This window comes from Canis aureus, chromosome 12 (assembly GCF_053574225.1).
Source record: "Canis aureus isolate CA01 chromosome 12, VMU_Caureus_v.1.0, whole genome shotgun sequence".
NCBI lineage: Eukaryota > Metazoa > Chordata > Mammalia > Carnivora > Canidae > Canis > Canis aureus.
The window spans coordinates 60,162,059-60,183,368 of record NC_135622.1 but is presented as its reverse complement, the minus strand read 5'-3'; the positions used below and the strand labels follow the sequence as shown (position 1 = coordinate 60,183,368).

At 44.5% G+C, this 21,310-nt stretch overlaps 1 long non-coding RNA gene across 1 annotated transcript; it reads left to right on the top strand.

Moving 5' to 3' along the window:
* Positions 1-4,223: 4,223 nt before the first annotated feature.
* Positions 4,224-10,808, top strand: LOC144324728 (uncharacterized). Its single transcript, XR_013390158.1, has 2 exons — positions 4,224-4,466; positions 10,579-10,808. It is a non-coding gene; the product is annotated as an uncharacterized LOC144324728 (long non-coding RNA).
* The last annotated feature ends 10,502 nt before the right edge of the window (positions 10,809-21,310 follow it).

Below are 21,310 nucleotides of genomic sequence, written 5' to 3'. Positions count from 1 at the left end.
GTATCCCCAGCAAAGGCCATGGCATGGAACATCTTAGGTGTCTGACAAGTTGTATGCAGTCCAATGGGGCTGTAGGATGAGTACCAGATGAGTGGAGTAGAAGGTGGAGGCTAAGTCATTGAGGGTCTTTTAAAACATTCTAAGAAATTTTTTATTTTTTTCTTTTTTTCTGTAATCAGTAGAAGTCTTTTAGAGTTTTGTCCTACAATTCCCTTAAGCTCTTGAATCACTCACTACTCCTCTTTGACGGTCAGAGAGCAATCTCCTCCTGCAACGTAAGACTGGATAGTCATGCTTCCTGCAGATGACCACACTACAGTCCCATCCCTCACTCCACCCCGTCACTTGTACCCTCTCGGAATGAATCCTCCTCAAAGGCAGGAGGGGTTCTTTCTGTGACTGTCTTCCCAGAGCTCAGCAGGTCCAGCAAATGGCAGACATTTATGGAACAAGGAAATCAAAACATTTTTTGTTTCTCTATAATTCCATAATTTAGACGCTTGTTGATTAAAACAATGAGCTAGTGTATTCATTTGCTAAGGTCACCATAACACAGTACCGGGTATTTAAACAATAGAAATTTATTTTCTCATAGTTCTTGAGGCTTGATATCTGAGATCAACTACCAGCAGGGCTGGTTTCTCCTGGGGCCTCTCTTCTTGGCTGGCAGATGGCTGCCTTCTTGCTGTGTCCTCACATGGTCTGTCCTCCTTGTCTGTGTGTGTCCCAGTCTCCTCTTATAAGGGCACCGGTCGTACTGAATTAGGTCCATGCATATGACCTCATTTTATCTTATCTTTTTAAAAGCCCAATCTCCAAACACAGTCACATTCCAAGGTAACTGGGAGTTAGAACTTCAACATATGAATTTTGGTTGGGGGCGGTGGTGTGGGGGGAGGCGTATGGACACAATTCAGGCCTTAACGGCTTGATAATATAGAGGGGGGAAAAACACCTCATAATTTAAGTTAGCTACAAATTCAAAGTAGCTTTGAATTTACCTTTAACCACAGTTATCCTTTAGAAGACTATCTGGTATCCAATGAATATTTATTGAGAGAATGCCTCATTTATAAACAAGATAAAGAATAAATAGGGGGTGCCTGGGTGGCTCAGTCTGTGAAGTGTCTGCCTTTGGCTCAGGTCATTATCTCAGGGTCCTAGAACTGCATCAGGCTCCCTGCTCTGTGGAGAGTCTGCTTTTGCTTTTCCCTCTCCCTCTTCCCCTTCCACCTACTCATGCTTTCTCTCTCTCTCTCTCTCTCTCTCTCTCTCTCTCAAATAAATAAATAAAATCTTTAAAATAAAATAAATAAATGAGAATAAACATAGCACTGCTTTGTGGACCGCTGTGTGTTTTAAAACACAAAGATCTATTGGTGCTTGGCTTTGGTTTCTTGTCCCTGTTATTTATTTCCTGCACTGCCCCGTAACGACACTCAAGTGGCTGGTCTGATCTTGGTTAGTGGGCTCAGGGGTGGAACTTCCACCAGAGAGCTGACGAGGAACGTGTTTTCTTCCAGTTTTTCAGTTTCAAGTATGAGGCTTTCAGAGGAATTGAAAGGATTCCTTCAATGCAAAGGATTCATGGCAGAGAAATTAAGGCAAGAATGTGCCAAGTCCATGCCTCTCCATCCCACCACCTTACCTCTCTGTAGACCCTGAAACTGGGGTCATGAGAGAGAGTTAAGTGGGGAAGAAAAAGACAGTAGAATGATTTTCTGAAGGGAAGAGAAGTTCTGCCCTCTACTTTCTGGGCAAGAGGCAAAGAAGCAGGCAGCCCTGGACTTGCATGGATGCGGAGACAGGGGTGCCTCCCACTCTGTGGACTGTGTGTGGAGAGGCAGGAAACCCCAGAGAGGGCCAGCCATCATGTGGGGCAGGGGGCAGAACCATGCGGCTCCCCCTGAAAGTCTGCAGGGGAAAGATGCCCACGCCTGCTGCAGGGGAAGTCAGCAGAGAGAAGCTGGACCTGAGTGGACCCGCAGATGAGCTTGACAGGTCATTTCAGGGTAAGGGTGTGTGGAGCCCACGGTGCTCGTTGCTGAGTGCCCAGATGACAGCCCCACTGCTTTGAGGCTGTGGGATCACCAACTAGAGCTGAGACAGCCTGGGAGCAGTGGGGTGGGAAATCCTGAATCAGGTGCCACATTGCCTCTGCCCCTGCTCCCTCCAGCTATGTGAATTAAAATGCTGAGTTGCCAAAGAATTCAATAGATACTCCATCCATACTGGGTTGGAAATCGCTGAGGAGAGGGGCTCATGGATGCATCCTGTGGCCACACACCATACCTCTCCCAGCTGCACTCACCCAGAACTAGGGCTCCTGCTGCACCAGCACCCCTGCTTACCAGGACATCCTGGGCCCTCATGGTCATGACTGCCTCCTGCTCTGTGTGCCTTTGTGAGGGAACACCCCAGGATGCTCGCCCCTGGGTCTCCATGTCCCTGCCTGGACTCAAGCCTCCTCAGTTTCACCTCTCTGCTCGGTGAAGGACAGAGGATCATTTCAGGTATTCCCAGTCTTAGCTGTGTGGCCTCCCTCTTGCTGCTGGGGTGCCTGCCTTTCTCCCCTTGGATTGTGTACGCAGGCATTTGTCTCAACTCCTCTGGGGCTTTGAGCCTGCACTCCCCCAAATCCTTCCCAGGCACCCAGGGGCTCCCCTAGAAAACGCCTCCACTTTTGGCGCAGATTTCTAGAGTTTGATGCCAGGTCTTGCCTAGTTCAATTCTGAGTTTAAAAACAAAACAATGTGCAGTGAGATGCAATTGGCAAACCTTACAATTCACCCATTTAAAGTGTGACATTCGGGGGCACCTGGCTGGCTCAGTGGGTAGAGCGTGACTCTTGATTTTAGGTCATGAGGTCAAGCCCCATGTTAGGCAGTTAGGCGCAGAGCCTGGTTTAAAAAAAAAAAAAGTTAAATACAATGTGCAATTCACTGTCTTTTAGCATATTCACAAAATTGTGCAACCATCACCAGTACTTAATTCTAGAGCACATTCATTGCCCAGAAAGAAGCTCCATACCCATGACCGGTCATTCCTTACTGCCTCCCCATGAAATGTTCTGGACATTTCATGTACATAGAATTGTAGAACTATGCTCCTCTGTGTCTGGCTTCTGTCACTCATCACGTACTAAGGGCTCATCCTCATAGTAGCACATGTCAGTGCTCCATTCTTTTTTGTTGCAGAATAGAATTCCGTTGTGCAGACGTTCCACACTTAGTTTACCCATTCATTGGTTGATAGACATTCACATCCAAGTTTTGTGTGGACACATGTTTTTATTCCACTTGTTTATACTCCCAGGAGTAGAAGTACTACATCCTATGGTAACTCCACATTTAATATTTTGAGGATTTCAGCTTTTTAATATATAGGTTAAAATAAAAGGATAAAGAAGATGTGGTTTATGTATATAATGGAATATTACTCAGCTATTAGAAATGACAAATACCCACCATTTGCTTCAACATGGATGGAACTGGAGGGTATTATGCTGAGTGAAATAAGTCAATCGGAGAAGGACAAACATTTTATGGTCTCATTCATTTGGGGAATATAAATAATAGTGAAAGGGGATATAAGGGAAGGGAGAAGAAATGTGTGGGAAATATCAGAAAGGGAGACAGAACGTAAAGACTGCTAACTCTGGGAAACGAACTAGGGGTGGTGGAAGGGGAGGAGGGTGGGGGGTGGGAATGAATGGGTGACGGGCACTGGGGGTTATTCTGTATGTTAGTAAATTGAACACCAATAAAAAATAAATTAAAAAAAAATAAAAGTACTACCAGGAAATCCATAACGGTGTCTGAAATCAGTTGAAGACTGGCTTTTCCTTAAAGAGCCTTGACCTTTGTGGACAGAAAGCCGCAGACAGATATTTGAGAGATGTGCTTTTATCTCCCATCTCCCTGAAGCCTGGACTTAGTGGCCGGGATGAGATAATAATCTGCTTGCCCCACGAAGGGTGGGTGGTTTCAGAAACATCATGTAATTTCCTGGATGCATGTTCTTTGTCCGTAAAAGGAAAGAGTCGTGACATCCCTCCACGCATGCTTTGTCATTTTACAATGAAGCAATGACATTTGTGTATGTAATGAATTTCTTCTAACGTATTTAATTAATATTTGCCAAGTTCCAACCTGCGTCATTCATTGCAGAATGGACTTGGGAAGGTTTACTTGAATGCATGTTCACAAGTCAAGGTGACACAGACCAAGGGCAAGGGGACCTGGTTTTGGTCTTTATTTCCATTTCCCTCCACTAGCGCTGCCCCCACAGGCAGTCCGCCTTTCGTTTCTTCTGTCTCATTTGTATTACCCTTGACTAGAAGAAGTGGCCATCACACTTGCCGTTGGAGTCCACAGTGACCCTTGCTACTCTAATCCACGAAAGCTGCCTTGGGGTGTGTAGCAGGATTCTTCACCACACGGAAGTTTCCATGGACAGAAGGAACAGTAAGTTTACCATGGCTTTTGTCTGTCATGCTACGTGTAGCTGCTGTGATTCATAGTCACCACCTGGCCTTTGTGGAAACATAAGAGTTTATCTTGTAAGATTGCACTCATGTCTAGCCTCATTCTAGCTCAACATCAGGAAAACTAAGTTGAGTCCCCTCCAGTGACTTTCTAATACCTTTCTTTTGAAGGACAAACTGTTTTTCCCAATTTAAAGGTGGGGAAACTGATGTTATTTGCATCAAATACTGCGATCAGATTTTAAGATTTTATTTATTCATGAGAGACAAACAGAGAGAGAAAGAGAGGCAGAGGCACAGGGAGAGGGAGAAGCAGTCTCCACGCAGGGAGCCCAATGTAGGACTCGATCCTGGGACTCCAGGATCACACCCTGGGCCAAAGGCAGGCACCAAATCGCTGAGCCACTCAGGTATCCCGTGAGATCAGATTTCTAAGAAGTCCTTACCCTCCGGAGCCTGGTGGGTCTCTAGAGGCTTAGTGTCTAGCACAGGCTGCGCTGAGCTCATTGGAGCCTGAGGCAAAGGGAACAGCTGCTAATACTGATCTTATCTTTATTTAAAACTTTTATATTTTTATCATGATTTTTTGCCCTTTATTTTTGGCTTTTTAAATGTTACATTGAAATATCATTAATCATAATTAACATTTTTTTGACATCTCTTTAAATTTTGCACTGAGGAAAATGAGGCACTTGGTCAATCCGGTCCATACCCTGTCCTACCATGAAATACATAATTAATGAATATTTTCATAGTTAGAGAATTAAATAGAAAATCAAAGAGAACTGTGTCCATGTTCTTTTATTATTGAGGCAATCTAGGGAGACACTGTGTCCTCCTACTAGTCTTAAAGCTGATGCTCAGGGGCTCCTGGGTGGCTCAGATGGTTAAGCAGCCTACTCTTGGTTTTGTCTCAGGTCATGATCTCCTGGTGGTGAGATCAAGCCCCACGTTGGGTTCTGCACTCAGCATGGAGTCTGCTTCAGATTCTCTCCCTGACCCTCCCCCAGTGTCCCTCCCCTGATCTCTTCCTCTCTTTCTCTCTCTGATGAATAAAAATAATAATAATAATAATAATAATAATAATAATAAATTTTTACCAAAAAGAAAAAAAAAAAGGCTATCCAGAGATAGTTTTACAAGAGATCCTACCATGTGTCCCAGGTGGAATGGAATTAAGAGGTAGGGTAAGGGAACTTGAATGACTGGGAGCTTGGCCACTAGGAACTTTAACAATCCTCAGCCCCTTTCCCTCAGCACAGTCAAGCGAAAAGAACACCGTATCTGTAAGCAAAACAGAGTGGATTCCATGTCTTGCCATCATTGGAATCACTCTGCGTCAAAGCAGTGGAGTAACAAGGCATGGGCTTGGGAACCACTAATCCTGGGCTTACAGACCTGACTCTGCCACTTACTGGCTATGGCATTGGACAAGTTCTATCCCTGAATTTTTATTCCTCATGTGAACAGTGTGCACAGTAACAATTAGCAGCCTCAGAGGATCGAGGATCGCACCAAGCACTCCCTGACATAGGGAAGAGTCTAGAACATCGGACGTCAAGTAGAAAAGCTTCATCAAAGGGTGCCCTATAGCACCACTAAGTTCATTGGCCACAGAAAGAATTTATTTGCATGGCACTGACTCTAGACCCCTCCGCAAGGGATAGATCTGTCCTGACCCTCCTGGGGCCAACAGCTGCCAAGCTTTGACAGACCAACCAGAGTGTGTGTGAATGAAGACTTACTTGTAACATGTGCGGCTTTGTGTTCACATCCCTGAGACATCGCTAAGGTTTGCACCGTGGCTGCCAAGCACTGCCATTTATTCCTGCTGGAACCAGAGCTGGGGCAGCATCCAATCTCCTTGCAAGTACTTGAGATTCCTTGGAAGAAAGGATTCCTGTAGAATATTAATATAAACTGTTAATATAGAAATCCGCCAAAGTCGCCTTTTTATTTTGTAGCTCATCAGAGATTGTAAAATGGAGCCTTCCAGGAAATAAATATGCAGTTGACTGGCTTTGATTCACTCTAACAATGATCTGCAAAATTGGGATTTTGGTGTCTGTTGGGGTCCGCGTATCTGTATACCTGATGGAGGGAGTCAGGCTAGGTTAATACGCCTTCATTGAACCCAGGCTCACCAGTGCCTTCTAGTTGGCAATCTTTCAAGAGGAAGGGATGAGCAGGGCTGAACTCAGACACAGCTTCCCATGTATGAGCTTTGACGGCGGGGCCGTCTTGTCATTTGAGATCGGGTGTGTGCAAAGGGGAAAGTTCTCCCAAGCACATGCATTTCCACGGCTGGGGTTACGCTCTTTCCTTCTCGTTCACCATGTGTGCGGCCCGCTGCCTCTCCGCACACCGTCTGGCTGCGTTCTCCTCTATTGTTCCTTGGCCTGGAGATTCTCTGGGCTCTCTCAGCAGCTCCTTCTCCATGTTTGCTGTGTGTGTTTGTCTTTCTGGGATGAAGTTTGTTTTTCAAGCTCTGACAGACTGGCAAGGCAAACAAGGTTGCCATTTTTGTTTTGTTTTGTTTTTATGAGCATGGCAATTTTTAGCCCTTTGAAAACAATCCTGAGACTTGGGAGGTTATAATTTGGGATGCCATGTGTAGAGGCACACATTCAGATCTTATTGTGGCTGAGGGAACACTCTGAAGGAAGCGGGTGGAAGACAGATTAATGTGGGTGATTTATCAGTTGTGAAAGGGCCAAGCTCCTGACAGCACTAAAAGATGAAATAACCAAAATGGAAACGAATTTCATAGAACATTTTGAAAAATTAATTTCGAAGAGTATGTTTATGTCTGAACATACATATGTATATAGAATGCATAAATAAACATTGTATCTCACACATACACTTACCTCCTGCTTCTGTATGGCAGGCTTCTGGCAATCTCATTGTTTGGGAATCCACAGAAGTAAAGACAAAGGGTCCCTGAATGTAACAGCTAGCCGTCTCAACATGGTGAAGCAGACACGGGAGACCCTGCTATCTCCCTTTTACAGGTACCAGAGACAGAGGGTCAGAGAGCTGCCACCACTTACTTCAAAGGAGGGACCTATGAAGTGACACAGCCAAGGGTAAACCTCTAGTCTCGGTTCCCGATTTAGGTTGGATCTAGCAGCCTCATCCCAACTGTTGGTACCAAAAGGGGAAGACTCTGTCATCAGACACAGGTGCAGCTCCCATCATTGTTCTCCAGATATTAGCAACTGGGCCTATCTAAAGGAAGGTTATTAGAAATGCGATCCTGTGGTTGGACACAGACAGTAATTTCTTTAAAGGGGAGAAAGGGCCATTTAGGAAGACAACTAACAATGTATGTTATGGGGTCTTTCTTATTCACATAGTGGTACTGTCAGTTTACTATATTTTTTTTTCCTTGTAGGCAGAATTTTATATGACAGCTCTTTAGGAGTGTGAGATGTACACATTTACAGTGATTTTGATTTAGGTCTCTTTGTAAGTCTCACCTTTGCCACTATTCAGCTGCTTTGGTCATGGGTTAAATCACATTTTAAAGGTGCACATCACTGGATTCTTGAAGTCATACATCTGGATTGGAATCTGATCATGGATAAGTCTTCATCTTCAGGATAAATCAGAGAGGAGAAGAGCTCTGAAAGTATATCAAGGATTTAAGAGCTAACCAGGAAAATATTACTTTCATCGGTATTAGCAAAGTACAAATCTTTGAAAAACAGAGCAGGTAACAAATTCAAACCAAGCCTGCCCTCTCATTGTGCATTATGGTTTCCTGAATCCTCAAATGACATGAAGACATATTTCAGCTTGAAACTGAGTTCCAGGCTACCTGGGGACCTAGGTTTTACTGGAAATCCAATTCTTCCAAATAGCATGGGACAGTCTCCAAACCATTACAGGAAATAAAGTTGTACTTCTCATTTGTTATGAGTATATAGCACTTCTGGTAAGGATTGGTGTTATAAAACCAAACCAATGCATTCAGAAGGCAAGAGTGAACAAACAAGATTGCAAGCCATTAGAAGGCACAGGCTGAGAGCCTACCGTGCACTCTGGAGGATCTCTTTACATGAAGTCTTTGCATAATAACTAATTAGCCAGTGGAGATTGTTCTAGAGAAGGAATTTTGTCTCTTCGTTACCTTATTCCATTTAATTTGGAGAGGTGGGGAAATCAATGAACAAAGAATAGTTAAGCAACATCAGTCAATTTATCAAGATCACTGTTCAATTATTTGGTAGTGAATATTGTAAATAGTGATATGCAAATAACAATGACAGCAGTGTTGAGCTGCTTCTATATTCTAGGCAGTGTAGGTAAAGCTACCTGGTACAGATAACTGGCATTTGATTGAATGCACTTATTTCACAATATGAATGTCATATTCATGATAAAAAAGCAAAAAAATTGGACTGTAGAATGTATTTTGGAATGTGATCATAGGAGGAAAGCAGAACATAATATGGAGGTGTTAAATGGCAGATCTGTGATAAATATAAATATCAAATGTGTTATTTTGATGTATATGAGCGATAATTGGATTTTAAATTACCCATCTATAAAGAACAGAATCTATAGTGCAAGAAGTTTAGTTTTGAAAATAATTATAAGAAAAAGCTCTGTTGGCCTTACATATAATTTTAAAATACATGCACATATATATCAGAAACATTTGAAGTTTTCATTTCCCGCCCCCAGACTTGTCAATAAAGTTATTGCAACAAGTTTGTGAAGCATGAAATTAAACCCATCTTAACCCCTATCTGATTGTGAGACGTGATGATTAGTCCAGAATTTCTAACCAATGAAGAGACTTCTATAAATTCTTATTACTTTGTCCAGCATTGGCCTGACATTGCTTATACGGGCTTCTAGAAATATCACAACATTCTTACAAGAAGAAAATACATATACAAGCATGTGGCTCATTCATCCTTTATTTCTTTAGTCAATAAACAATTGTTGACCATTATTATATACCATGAACTCTGTTTAGCTTGTTCAGTGCTCTAATCCTCACAGTAACTGGGAGAGGGGTGGTGACACCAGCATTATGCCCATTGCAGGTTCAAGGATGTCATATAGCCTTTCAAATGGTAAATCAAAGATCACCTCCTATGAGCAGAACTTACTGCAGGCATTCTGAAGCAGAAAATTCTGTCACCAGAGGGACTGGTCAGGTCAGGAGCTGAGCCGATCTTGACAGATTTGACTTTTATGTTTTGAGTGAATGTCTGCTTGGTTAGAACTTTGGAATAATAAACGACTTCTGGTAAATTTGAGTGTTACGATGAAGCAAATTAAGATAGAAAGTGGAGATATGGAATTAAATTATTTGTATCAAAATATTAGATATGCATCTAAGCTATGATTATAGATAGAGGAGTTCTAAACAATGAGAAGTTTTAGAGGCAGACCTTCAGATTTCCCTTCTGGTCAATTATATATTTAGTTTCTCCTAAACTTCATTAAGGTTCATGCCATACATGATTAGTAGCTTACAACTGATTTTGAGTAAACAAAACCTCTGAATTTATATGAATCCAAAGGATATCTTAAACAGTGTTTTTATTCATATGTCTTGCTTAGTGCAGCTGGTTGGGCCTTTATTATGGGAAATGTTTACTTCTGGAAAGATTAAAGGAATATACAGAAAAATAGCTTCAAATATCTTTATGGGAACTCAACTATAATTTTGAACAATGGATGATAAGAATTTTATACAAGTATGTACTTATCAAGTGTGTATGTATAGATCATGAATTGGAAATAGAGGGAAAAAATAACTCAAGAGCAATGCTAACATGAGTTTATCCAATTTTGCACTCATGACATCTAAGATGAAGAAAATGAAAATAGAAAGCTTTTAAAAGCAACCATCTAAAAATACCCAGGAATATGAGGTTGATGCCTGTGACTAACCTAAAGGATAGAAGAGAATCTTTCTCCAAGACATGAAAGAAAAATATTGGTGTATTCCTAGAATATGTGGCAACATGGCACCAAATGGAAATCGATTCTGAGGAGGAAAGTGACATAGAGTATGAAATCCCTTTCTGTTAATATTTCCAGTTATATTGTGCATTATATTTTTACAGATTCTACACAACATCCTGATGCTGGCAACATCTCTTTAACTTGTAATGCTGGGCAACACAGGTGGCTCAGGAGTTTAGCACCGCCTTCAGTCTGGAGCGTGATCCTGGAGACCCAGGATCGAATCCCACGTCGGGCTCCCTGCATGGAACCTGCTTCTCCCTCTGCCTGTGTCTCTGCCTCTCTCTCTCTGTGTCTCTCATGAATAAATAAATAAAATTTTTAAAAAATATCTTGTAATGTTAATACAATTGGTGAAATTGAATAATAAAATTGAATTAAAATGTTGGAAGGGATCATCAGTTTGGTAATATAATATGAAAATGGAAGTGAAAAACATAAATCCAAAGGAAGATATTGTCTTCATCTAATGGCAAATATGCTATGGTATGAGAAATACCTAGAGATGATAGAAATACCGTGGCAAACAGCATTATGTGTAAAGAGATGAAGTAAATGATTTGGGTGGTTTACATTACTGTTTGTAGTGGCAAGATAATTATTGCAAAGTCAAACTAAAATGTCACTTATGTACAACACAGTGGTTTGGCACAAATCTGTCTTGGGCTCTCCTCTAATGAAAGTTAGTGAGTTATTAAAAACACCAGGACAATATTTCTATTGGAGGTTCCCATTCAAATGTGTTCAAAGGGTATGGAATAAAGAGAAAAGCATTGGTTGAAAAAGTAGAAATTGACATGAAGACACTAGAGTGTAGTCTTTACTCTGTCACGGAGTAGCCACTCACCAGGCATTGATCTATAATGACCACATATCCCAAAAGTTGGAAGTTTATAGTGAACTATAAACCAAAACGTAGGTGCTTTTCATAATTAATGGTTTACCCCAAATAGTTTAGCTAAAACATTTATTTTTGTTCTACATACTTTCATCTTTCTTGTTTGTTTGGGATTTAAATATTTATAATAGTGAGACATTGAAATGCCACTAAGAATTGTGTTATTACCTCTATACGGTGAACAAAAAGAATGTGAAGAATCTTTATATTTATAGTTACCCTGACAATTATCACGTTTGGGAGGAAAGGCAGGAAAAATCATCCAGAATTATACCAAGTCACAGGTTTAAAGAAGAAATCATAAATTATGAGAAAAGTAAGAACTGACTGCATGATGATGAAAATAAAACATATCAAACTTAAAGATTCATCATTGCATTTTTAAAGAAAAATTTACAGATGTAAACAATTGCATTTTTAAACAATGAATGAAAAAAAAAAGAAAAGAAAAGGAAAGACATAATAAATAAATGAGGGCAGCCCTGGTGGCGCAGAGGTTTAGAGCCGCCTGCAGCCCAGGGTATAATCCCAGAGACCTGAGATCAAGTCCTACGTCAGGCTCCCTGCATGGAGCCTGCTTTTCCCTCTGCCTGTGTCTCTGCTTCTCTCTCTCTCTCTCACCATGCACTTCTGATAAAAATGATTAACAAATTTGGAAAAGAAGAAAACTTTCTCAATATGTTAGAGAATTTTACTAAGTAGGGAGAAACTATTCCCTCAGGTCTCAGAAAAAGACAAATATCCCCACCATCATATTTTTATTCAATATTATATTGAGCATCCTAGCCTGAAAAATAAGACAAGAAAAAATGTGTATAAATTCGAAAGTAAGTCTAACATAAATTTGTCATTGTTTATGGATGATGCAATTTTCTATAAAGCTCACACAGAATCATTTAGAAATAAATCATTTACATTATTATGACAGTTTAGCAATATTGATGGATCTAAAATTATAAAAGGGTCAAATGCACTTCCATACTACAATAATAAACTATGGAACAAGGGGAAGGTAAAATATGTAGGAACAAATGCAATAAACAAATAAACAAACGTGTGATAAAATAAATTGCTGAAGTATTGCAAAATGTAGAATAAAAGTTAAGGTGAGATAGCTCATTCTAATGTATAGGAATATTATTACACTGTAAAGAGGATATTTGTGCACAAATATACAAATAGATGACAAGCAGAGCAGAAAACAACAAAAAGCAGAAACATATCACTGAAAAAAAATTCAATAAATGACACCAGGAAAACTGTTTAACTGTATTGAAAAATAAAAGGAGGTTCTTACCTCACACCATACACAAAAATGAATCCCATATGACTTAAGGTTTATATGTGAAAACCAAACTTAAAACAAATTTAAGACTGCATAGTATAATACTTGGTGGCCTTTGGGATAGGGGATATATATATATATATATATATATATATATATATATAATATCAAAATGCATTAATCAGGCAAAAGCCACTCTGAAAACTCTGTGACGCCCACGTGTTTGGCATAGAGAATACCCAGTGTTGTTGAGGTCATCATGCAACACATCCCAGCATTCAGAGACTGGTTCAGTGGTATCCAGAGCAGCACTGGTCGAGGCAAGAAACTGGAAACAACCCGGTTGTTCCCTGAGGGAGATAGACAACATTTAGCAAAGGGGGAGAAAAAAAAACCATGTGGTTGCAAATCACCATATCCAGCATGAGAGATAAATGAATTACAGGTGCACATATCAACTTGGAGAGAAATGTGGAGGAAAGGGGAGGAAAAAAGCATGTGGTGAAGAACAGATATCAAATGATTCCGTTTTATAAGTTTCAGAAAGTAAATATGTTGTTTAGAGAGCCCTACTTATGTGGGAAAATAAGTCAAATAAAAAGGGACTGTGAGCTCACAGTGGAGAAGAATGGCCAACCGCATACTGGAGGAAGGGGGGTGGGACTGCAGGGTACACGGGCTTCACATGTACTGACATTGTTCTCGTCTCAATCTGGAGAGTTCTGGAATTGGATTCACTCTGACAGTGTTCTCTCATCCATCTGTCTATCAGTTCAGCCAGCCAGCCACTTATAATCCATCTACTCTTTTATACACAGGCACACACCTTTTGCAATAAAAACAAATTAAGGAAAGAAAGGAAAAGGGAGAAATGGGAGAGAGAGGGAAGGCAAAAGGAAAGAAACCCCCAGCTCTTCTGAATCGGGTGCAAGCTCGTGCAGCCCCGGCAAAGAAAGTGGCACTGCATTCATACACTGACTAGATCACAGGGTATCTGAGGGAGGGAACTGAGAAAAGGAGCTCTTGGACTCTGTGCCGCGGAGTCTGGAGGTGACCCTGAGCTTATATTGAATGGGTCCCTTTACAAGAAGTCTCTATGGTAGTCAAGCTCATAGAAACAAAGAATAGAATGGTGGTCCCAGGGCCTGAGAGAGCGGGTGGGGAGCTGCTAATCATCATGTATGAGATTTCAGCTACGCAAGCTGAGTATGTTCTAGAGACCTGGTGCACAGCATTGTGCTGTAGATAATAATGCTGTATTATATGTTTAAAATCCATTAAGAGGATAGATCTCACATTAGGTGTTCTTATCACAATAACAAAAACACAAAAGAGCTGAAGGATGGAGGGAGGCACTGAAGGAGGAACCAGGAAAGTGACAGAGCAGGGTCTACACAAATTACCATCTATAGTCTGACTTTAAAGAACTTGGGAGTGAATTTTGAAGGAAGTGGATCTGGAGAACACTGCCAGGGGCTGCCCCGAAGCTGGTGGGCTCCTGGGCTGGTGGAGCCCCAACTGAGAAGAGGCTATAGGGCCCGGAAGAGCAGCTGCTAAGGGCCAATGCCTCCAGGTGGGACAAAAGGCAGTAAACAGAGTGCTTCTTGTCTGAAGGTTCTGCTGAAGAGGGGCGGCAGATTATGAGATCGTTGGAGGGGCTCTATTCTTAGGGGACTCCACCTCATTCCCCCCCTCCAAGTGATGTCTGCTCCGTCTGGAAGCCCTGCAGTCCACGCCCCACATAGGTGCCCAATTGCACCTTCGAACTTGTGAATCTGAACTCATTCCCCTGCTGCTTCGATCTTTTCAGTGTCATCCATAGGCTTCTGAGTAAAATCCTGAATGTGGCAAACAAGGTTGGGATGTGGTCTCCCCAACCTGCACATCTCATCTCTTCCCCACCCACCCCAGGTCCTTTATCCAGAGAAACAGAACTAGTGAACTTTCCAAGAACATGCCATCCTTACCCATGCATCCAGCCCGCTGCCCGTGCCACCTGCTTGCACTGTGCCTCTTGATCAAAGCTCATATCCCCTACGAGGTTCAGCCAGGCCCCCCCACCCCCCACCCCCCCCCCCCGCCCAGGGCAGCCTTCCCTGGTTCCCCCCACTGACTGGGCTTCCTTGCTCTCTGTTCCCTTTGTGCCTTAGGCAAGCTCTAGCATTGTAGTGATGACACGGCGTTGTCTCTACTGCCACGAGGGTAGGGACCTGGTGCCTTACGAAGAGTTGACAACAAATTAATGGATAAATCTTACCAAGGAGTCACCCTGAGATATAAGTCACCCTGTCTTTCTCCTCTCATACTCTAAAGGGTCCAACTCTGGGCAGTGGGGAGAATGGTAAAGTTGGAGGGTGAGAAGTCCTAATCATGACCCAAACCCATTCAGAAACCCAGGATTAGTTACCCAGCTCTTAGACTTCTTACTGGCAGGGTGGTCAAAGACAAAGGGTTGCAAAAATACAAGAAGCCTCCCCATGAGCCTCCCCTTGAGGCCCCTATAATTCTCAGACTCACCTTCAAGAGTCAGTAGCCTCTAAGAACTTCTGAACTCTTTGCTATAAACCCAGTGGCTACAATAAGCTAGCGCACGCTGGGTTTATTATTATGATGGCATCAACAGTCCCGTTGATTAATGAACGATGCATGTAAGGGAAGCAGAGCAGCCAATTACAGGTGAAAACAATGCATGTCGTATGGGTTCCAAGGAGAAATAGATCAATATGGTTTCACATAGATAAGGGGCTCAAACGAAAAGGAGGGCGTGATTAATGTGTTCCACTGCATTCCACATGAAAGCAGCTCGTGGCCAAACTCAGAGAGAAGTTAATTAGATGAGGCAGGAGGAAGTGGGATGTTAGTCTACAAACACTAAGAAGGCTAATACGAGACGAGTGGAGGCTCCGAAAGTCAGGATGAAAGTCGTGTAAACATGTCAGCGGCGATCACAAAATGCCACGGCACCTGGGGAGTCCCTTGAAATGATCCACGTTGTAATGAGATTTTCACCTTCCAGACAGTGTCTAAGATAAATCTTATTGTTAGTTTTGCACAAGCGGTGTTTTGATGACCCATTCATTCATTCATTCATTAGATACCTTTAGACAGCACCCTGGTCTGGATGCCGCCCTGAATACTGAGTAAGTAAGCCATCCATCTGCCTGGACCAGTTGACGGAGCCTTGGAGGACCCAAGCAGTAAGCGGTCAACGTTCACACGTGGTGAGGGGTCCTATCTGGAGAGGAGATGGTAAATGGTAGTGGAATGCTGGAATCACGGCCCTGGAGCCACACGGAGCTCCCCTAATGAGATAGAATCACAAAAGGGACAAGCCCTGGACGCAGAGCCAGACCCCACCCCAGCTCAGCCACTGACCAGCTAATGCCCTCGGGCAAACCGTTCCCAACTCCGGGAAGTCACAGGTGGCTTCGTATTGAGCAGAATAATTGAAGGTACCTTCTGGCTCTATGATACCAGGTCTTGGCCAAAGATGGGTACGATTTGTTGTGTCTTTGAGCTAGAAAAAACCCTAAAGCCTTTCCTGTCCACCTTCCCACAGAAATGCAGAGCTCAAGGAGCCAGCTAGTGAAACTCCAGGTTTATTCAGACTTCATCAGTCTGCTCCGGGCCCAGGCCATCCCCAGGCACCATGGACCATTAGGTCTTCTGTACTGGAGATGTTTCCTCATTTCCTCTCTGGCTGAAATGTTCTTTCCCTCATTGCATCTTCTTCCGGAAAAATCTCTACACCCCCCTTTGAAGCTTATTTTGCCTAGAAAATAAGCATTGTAATTCAGTTTCATGCAGTTTTCTGTACTAACTCGTATGATTTTTGAAGGCAGGGGCTGTCTTGTTCAGCCCTGGACTGCAATCATAGGCACAATGCCTGGCACCTTATGTGCGCGTATGTGTGTTTTAGATTTAAGAATACACGAAATGACCATACTATGCAAATCCAATAAACCCATGTTTTCTTTCGTTATAGCCACAAAGAAATCAGAAAATGAATCGAGGAAGATGGTTTGGGAATCCTGCCATCTTAGTGGGTAGACATCTGAGGGTGGAGGTGTGACGTAGGGGCAGGGGTCTGTGGGAGCCACCAGGTCCCCTAGAGTCCCATCCTCTGCTAGTGTTTGGCCTTCAGTTCTACAGACCTAGAAACTCTGTCTCTGGAGAACCCCGAGGCTGATCATTCTCACGGGTGCTGATCCAGACTCACAGAAGCCCCCGAGTGACAGGTGTCTATAGCCAGAATGACTTCTTGATTTGCAAGAAGTGCCTCTGTTAGGAAAAGACAACACGTTTGCAGGGGCCTGACTCTTGCAGCCTCCCCCTGCAGGCAAGCCCCATACTCCGGGGCCTCCTTGGTGAGCGCTTAGCCGGGCAGGAGGACACATACAGCTGGAGGCATGAACTGTCTTCGGGCTCCCAGCTGGGATGTGGGGCAGTTTCTAGGAGAAAGGATAATCCTGAGCTTCAGGCTCACTCCTCCCTTGTCCCCTGCCCTTGGAGGTTGTCCCAGATGCCTTCAGGGTGAGGAGGGTGCCCTGACCTGACTGACGGTGGGCATGGCGGGCTCATCTTGAGATCACAACTCCCTACGGGGCTCTGGGGCTCTCATATAGGGCTGCCGATGTAGACACCCACAGGAATCCAGGCGCCACTCTCATTTCTGTTCTCAGTTTGTCCTGAATCATGATGGAGACATTTCTGCCACTGAAACGGGAATCCCTTGAGGCCTCGACACTGACTTGAACTCTGTAAGTCTATGCACTGTTCTCAGCACTTAATTTGGAGAAGGGAAATACATTTTTTATTTTAATTTTAGCTTTCCAGAGAAAACCCCCTAGGAATGCCCCACATCCACCTGTGCCTGGTCATAGAGCGCTGGCCCGAGTGGGGACACGGCAGGTGGGGAGCACGACGGCAGTGCCTGGCCAAGCCTGGGGCACCTGCAGCTCTGGAGGGGCTGCCACTCAGGCCTCCAGTGCACAGCCTGAACCACCGATCCCTGAGCAACAGCCACCGGTGGGAAGCCCGGTGAGTAACGCTGGTCCCTGCTACCCGTCAGCTAAGTGGCCTTAGAGAAGTCGTCAGTACTTACAGTATAGCTTTGTAGTCTGTCATAGAGGGAGATCTTTGGGTTTTGATAAGTATTAAATTAAGAAATTCACATCAAGTCTTTACCACCGTGCTTGAGACGCAGCAAGCCTGTTAATAAATCTTAGTTATTGTTATTATTATATCACCAACTGGTTACGGACCAGGACTGGACGTTACCACCCTCATGCACATCCCCCCTCAGATTCTCCACACCTCCCCTACCTGCCCAGTCCCGCCACCAGCTGGATCTTGGACTCACATGAATGGTCGTAGTGTGGGGCGTGGGGCCTGACTTTCTCGGTGGTGGTCAAAGGCTCAGGTGACCCAGCCCAAATTGCAACAGAGCTAACACCCCACACAGGAGATTTCGACTAGTGGGGCACACAAGCTTGGGGGAGCCAGCAGCTACGGCTTTCTCAATCCTTCTGGGTTGAACCCATGCTATGCCTTGTGCTCAGCATGTCCTGTCCGGGGTGTCCTGGAAGCCGCACGGTGGCTCTTGGCAAAGTGGTGGCCGGCTCAGGATGCCCACCCTGCAGATAGCCTCCTGTGCTTAGCTGCTGTCTGCTTTCTAGAGAGGCCAGTGTAAGCAGGTCATGTTTCCCTTTGCATCTTCAGTGCCTGCTGAGAACCATACTCCATCCTTGGTGCCCGTTATGTGTGTATTTAAACCATGAAGCCACAACTGTCCGAGAGCCCCAAGCATGGACAAGGAGTCTAGTGGTCACACCTGTGTTTCCACTGAGTAACACTCTGGGTTTTTCAGAGCCTTGGTCCCTTGCTTCTAACATATTGAAGGAAAGAAAAGAAGAAAAGAGAGGGAGGGAGGGACCAAGGGAGGGAGGAAGAGTCGGAAAGAATCTCAGAGAGAAGCTGCCTCTCAATTCCAATCTGTTCCAAGTGCCTTGTTTGCTGAGCTCCATTTTGGGCCAAAACACTGCGAGTCTAGCAAGAGCGAGAGCAACACCAGAATCACTTGTGAGAACAGGGAGCGGCAGGGAGATCTCTGATACAATAGATGGTGGATTATTTTTAATCTGGACAAATGTCAAAAGCATTAGCAGCTCTTGCCAAGCCCCCTACCTCCTGCGAACCTTTAATTAGTTGTGAGCCTGGAAGGCCTTCCCGGGAAGCGGTGCCTTTGCCGGGAACAAGCCATGCTCGGTGGCTGGCAGCTCTCTGGAGGAGAAGCCTCCGCCCTGGGAGGCTGCCAGCCAGGGCTGCAGACGCTGCCTGCCTTCCCGTCGGCGTGATCCCGGGGTGTCCCACTCCCTTCAAGACCCCAGTTTCCTTTGTGCCGGGGGAAGGTCTGTGTTCCAACCTCCACCAGACTATTCCTGAGAGGGGAACAGCTGACTCCCCAAGAGCTGGCCTGGAGAACTCACCCATCGCTCCTGCAGAATCCAATCTGGTGGGATGTCAGCTTATTTGACATAATCTTGGCTGGGGTTGGGGGGTGCAGGGGGTGGGGGCAGCCCTCTGTGCCTGCGCCCCTGCTCCCCTGCTGGGAAAGCTGAAGCGCACCAACCCGTGGAAGACCCCGTGACAAGCAGGACATGGGCTCCAGAGACACGGGACACCAGCCCAGAGACCACGCTCAGGTTGTCCCGAAGTAAACGTAGTGGGCCTGTCTGCATGTGCGTCCCACTCCCGTCAGGTCCATCAAAGGTGGCCTGCAGTCAGCATTTCTGTGTGTTCTCTGAAGACCTGGAGTGGAGGACATCGATGCTAGGGCTCTGCTCCGAGGCCACCGGTTATTCCCAGGGGCTGTTGGAGACTTGGTGAAAACACCAAGATTTGTCACTTATGATGCCTTTCTTGAAAGCTCATTACATCTCCTCCTCCCCCCGCCTCCCCACCCCGGCAGAGAGAATGAGCCATCGGTAAGGTGGTGGTTTTGGTTTGTTCTCATCACGGAAGTCGAGTCAGCCTCTGTTGGCCTCTGGTCCTTCTCTGAGTGGTCTTCCCTGGTCAGCACAGAAGCTTCTGCAGGGAGCCCACACACTTCTTTTTCACAGGTGCTTTTTACTCTTGCAAATTCATCTCCTTGTCTTCCCATCAGAAATAGTCACTCTTGAATTGTCACCAGGTGTTCTGTCCACCTGAAATGTTTTTCCTGTTGGACCAAGAGATTTATCCAAAGTCACTGATACTGTCATTGGACAGAGGCGTGACCTTCTACTGAAGACTGTCCAGCCTCCCACTCCCATCTCAGCCATGGTTTACTCAAGGCCAAGCCTATACTTTCTGCACTTTTGTGAGAATCACAGGACTCAGGCCCTGCCCCCAGAGGCTGCTAGACTAACCTTGTACTATTTGCAGGTCCCAGGGGTGTGATCTGATGACTTAGAGCATCAACCTCTCTTCCAAATGCTTGTTACTTCACGGGGCAGAGGGTATTTGTTGGACAGTCTAACAAATAAGCATTGGAGGCTTACTGTGAACCAGGACCTTTGTGGATGACAGAGGTACAGAGACTTGAGCCATGTCTTCACGGTGCTCACAGCCTGGGGACAGCTCTATAGGTGGTGGACCCAGCAGAGGAGAGATGAAAACACTCTATAGGAAACCATCTCACATAGAAAGCCATTTCCTTGAGGAACCGGACTCTTTGGACTCTCACATAAGAATGCTCCATTAAATCAAGGTGTAAGTATTGAGAGTCTAAAATAACTTTATATTACAGAAGGATATTCCTTGCAGATGAGTGTGCCCAAGTGTGTTCCAGGACACATGCGCATCTATATCACACACAGGAAGGTGTTCTGATCAAGTCAAAGACTTTTGTTTCATCTGTGCCCATCCAACCTGCCCATCCAAACAGCCTGGTACTTGGGACCTTGTGTTCAGGTTGGGGAGACAGAGGCACAGACTCAGCAAGTGATTGCACACAGTCACCTAGTCCCCCAGACAGAAAACAAGTATTTATACCCCCATCTCCACACATCTAGATGAATACCTTTCTCTGGGTCCACACTGCACCCGCAGCTGCTGATTCACCTTAGATTCAACAGACATAGTATCATAATATTTTGTTGTTGTTGTTCAGGGTAAAATAGATTTAGAAAATGTGCTGTCATGCTATTTGATTGTTTAAAAGAGTTATATGAAGTCTTAAAGAAAAAAGAATAAAGCACATGGGAGGAATGTGTGTTTGTGGTAGATTTACCAAGCAGAGCTGACTATCATGTTCGGTTAATGGCCTGGTGGGCGCCTTCCTTTGCAGGGCCTTGGCCAGCGGGCTCTCATCCCACTGGGAGTCCTATGGGGTGATTGCATTTCCTTGTAGAGCCGAACAGCAAATAAGGGCTCTCTTCCCCATTTAGAATTGGTTGGCATCCATGCCTGTGTATGTGACTTGCCTTTCTCTCAACCAGAAGGGGAGAGGGACGGGCCCATCAGGAAACACAGCTGGTGCCTGTCACAGCCATGTATCTGCACACGTGCACCTCAGACTTCTCTCTCCAGGGGAGGAAGGGAGCTTGCTGGGGCTAATGAGAAACTGAGGCTCAAAGAGACCCCTGCCTTTCCTGGGTAAATTTCCTGG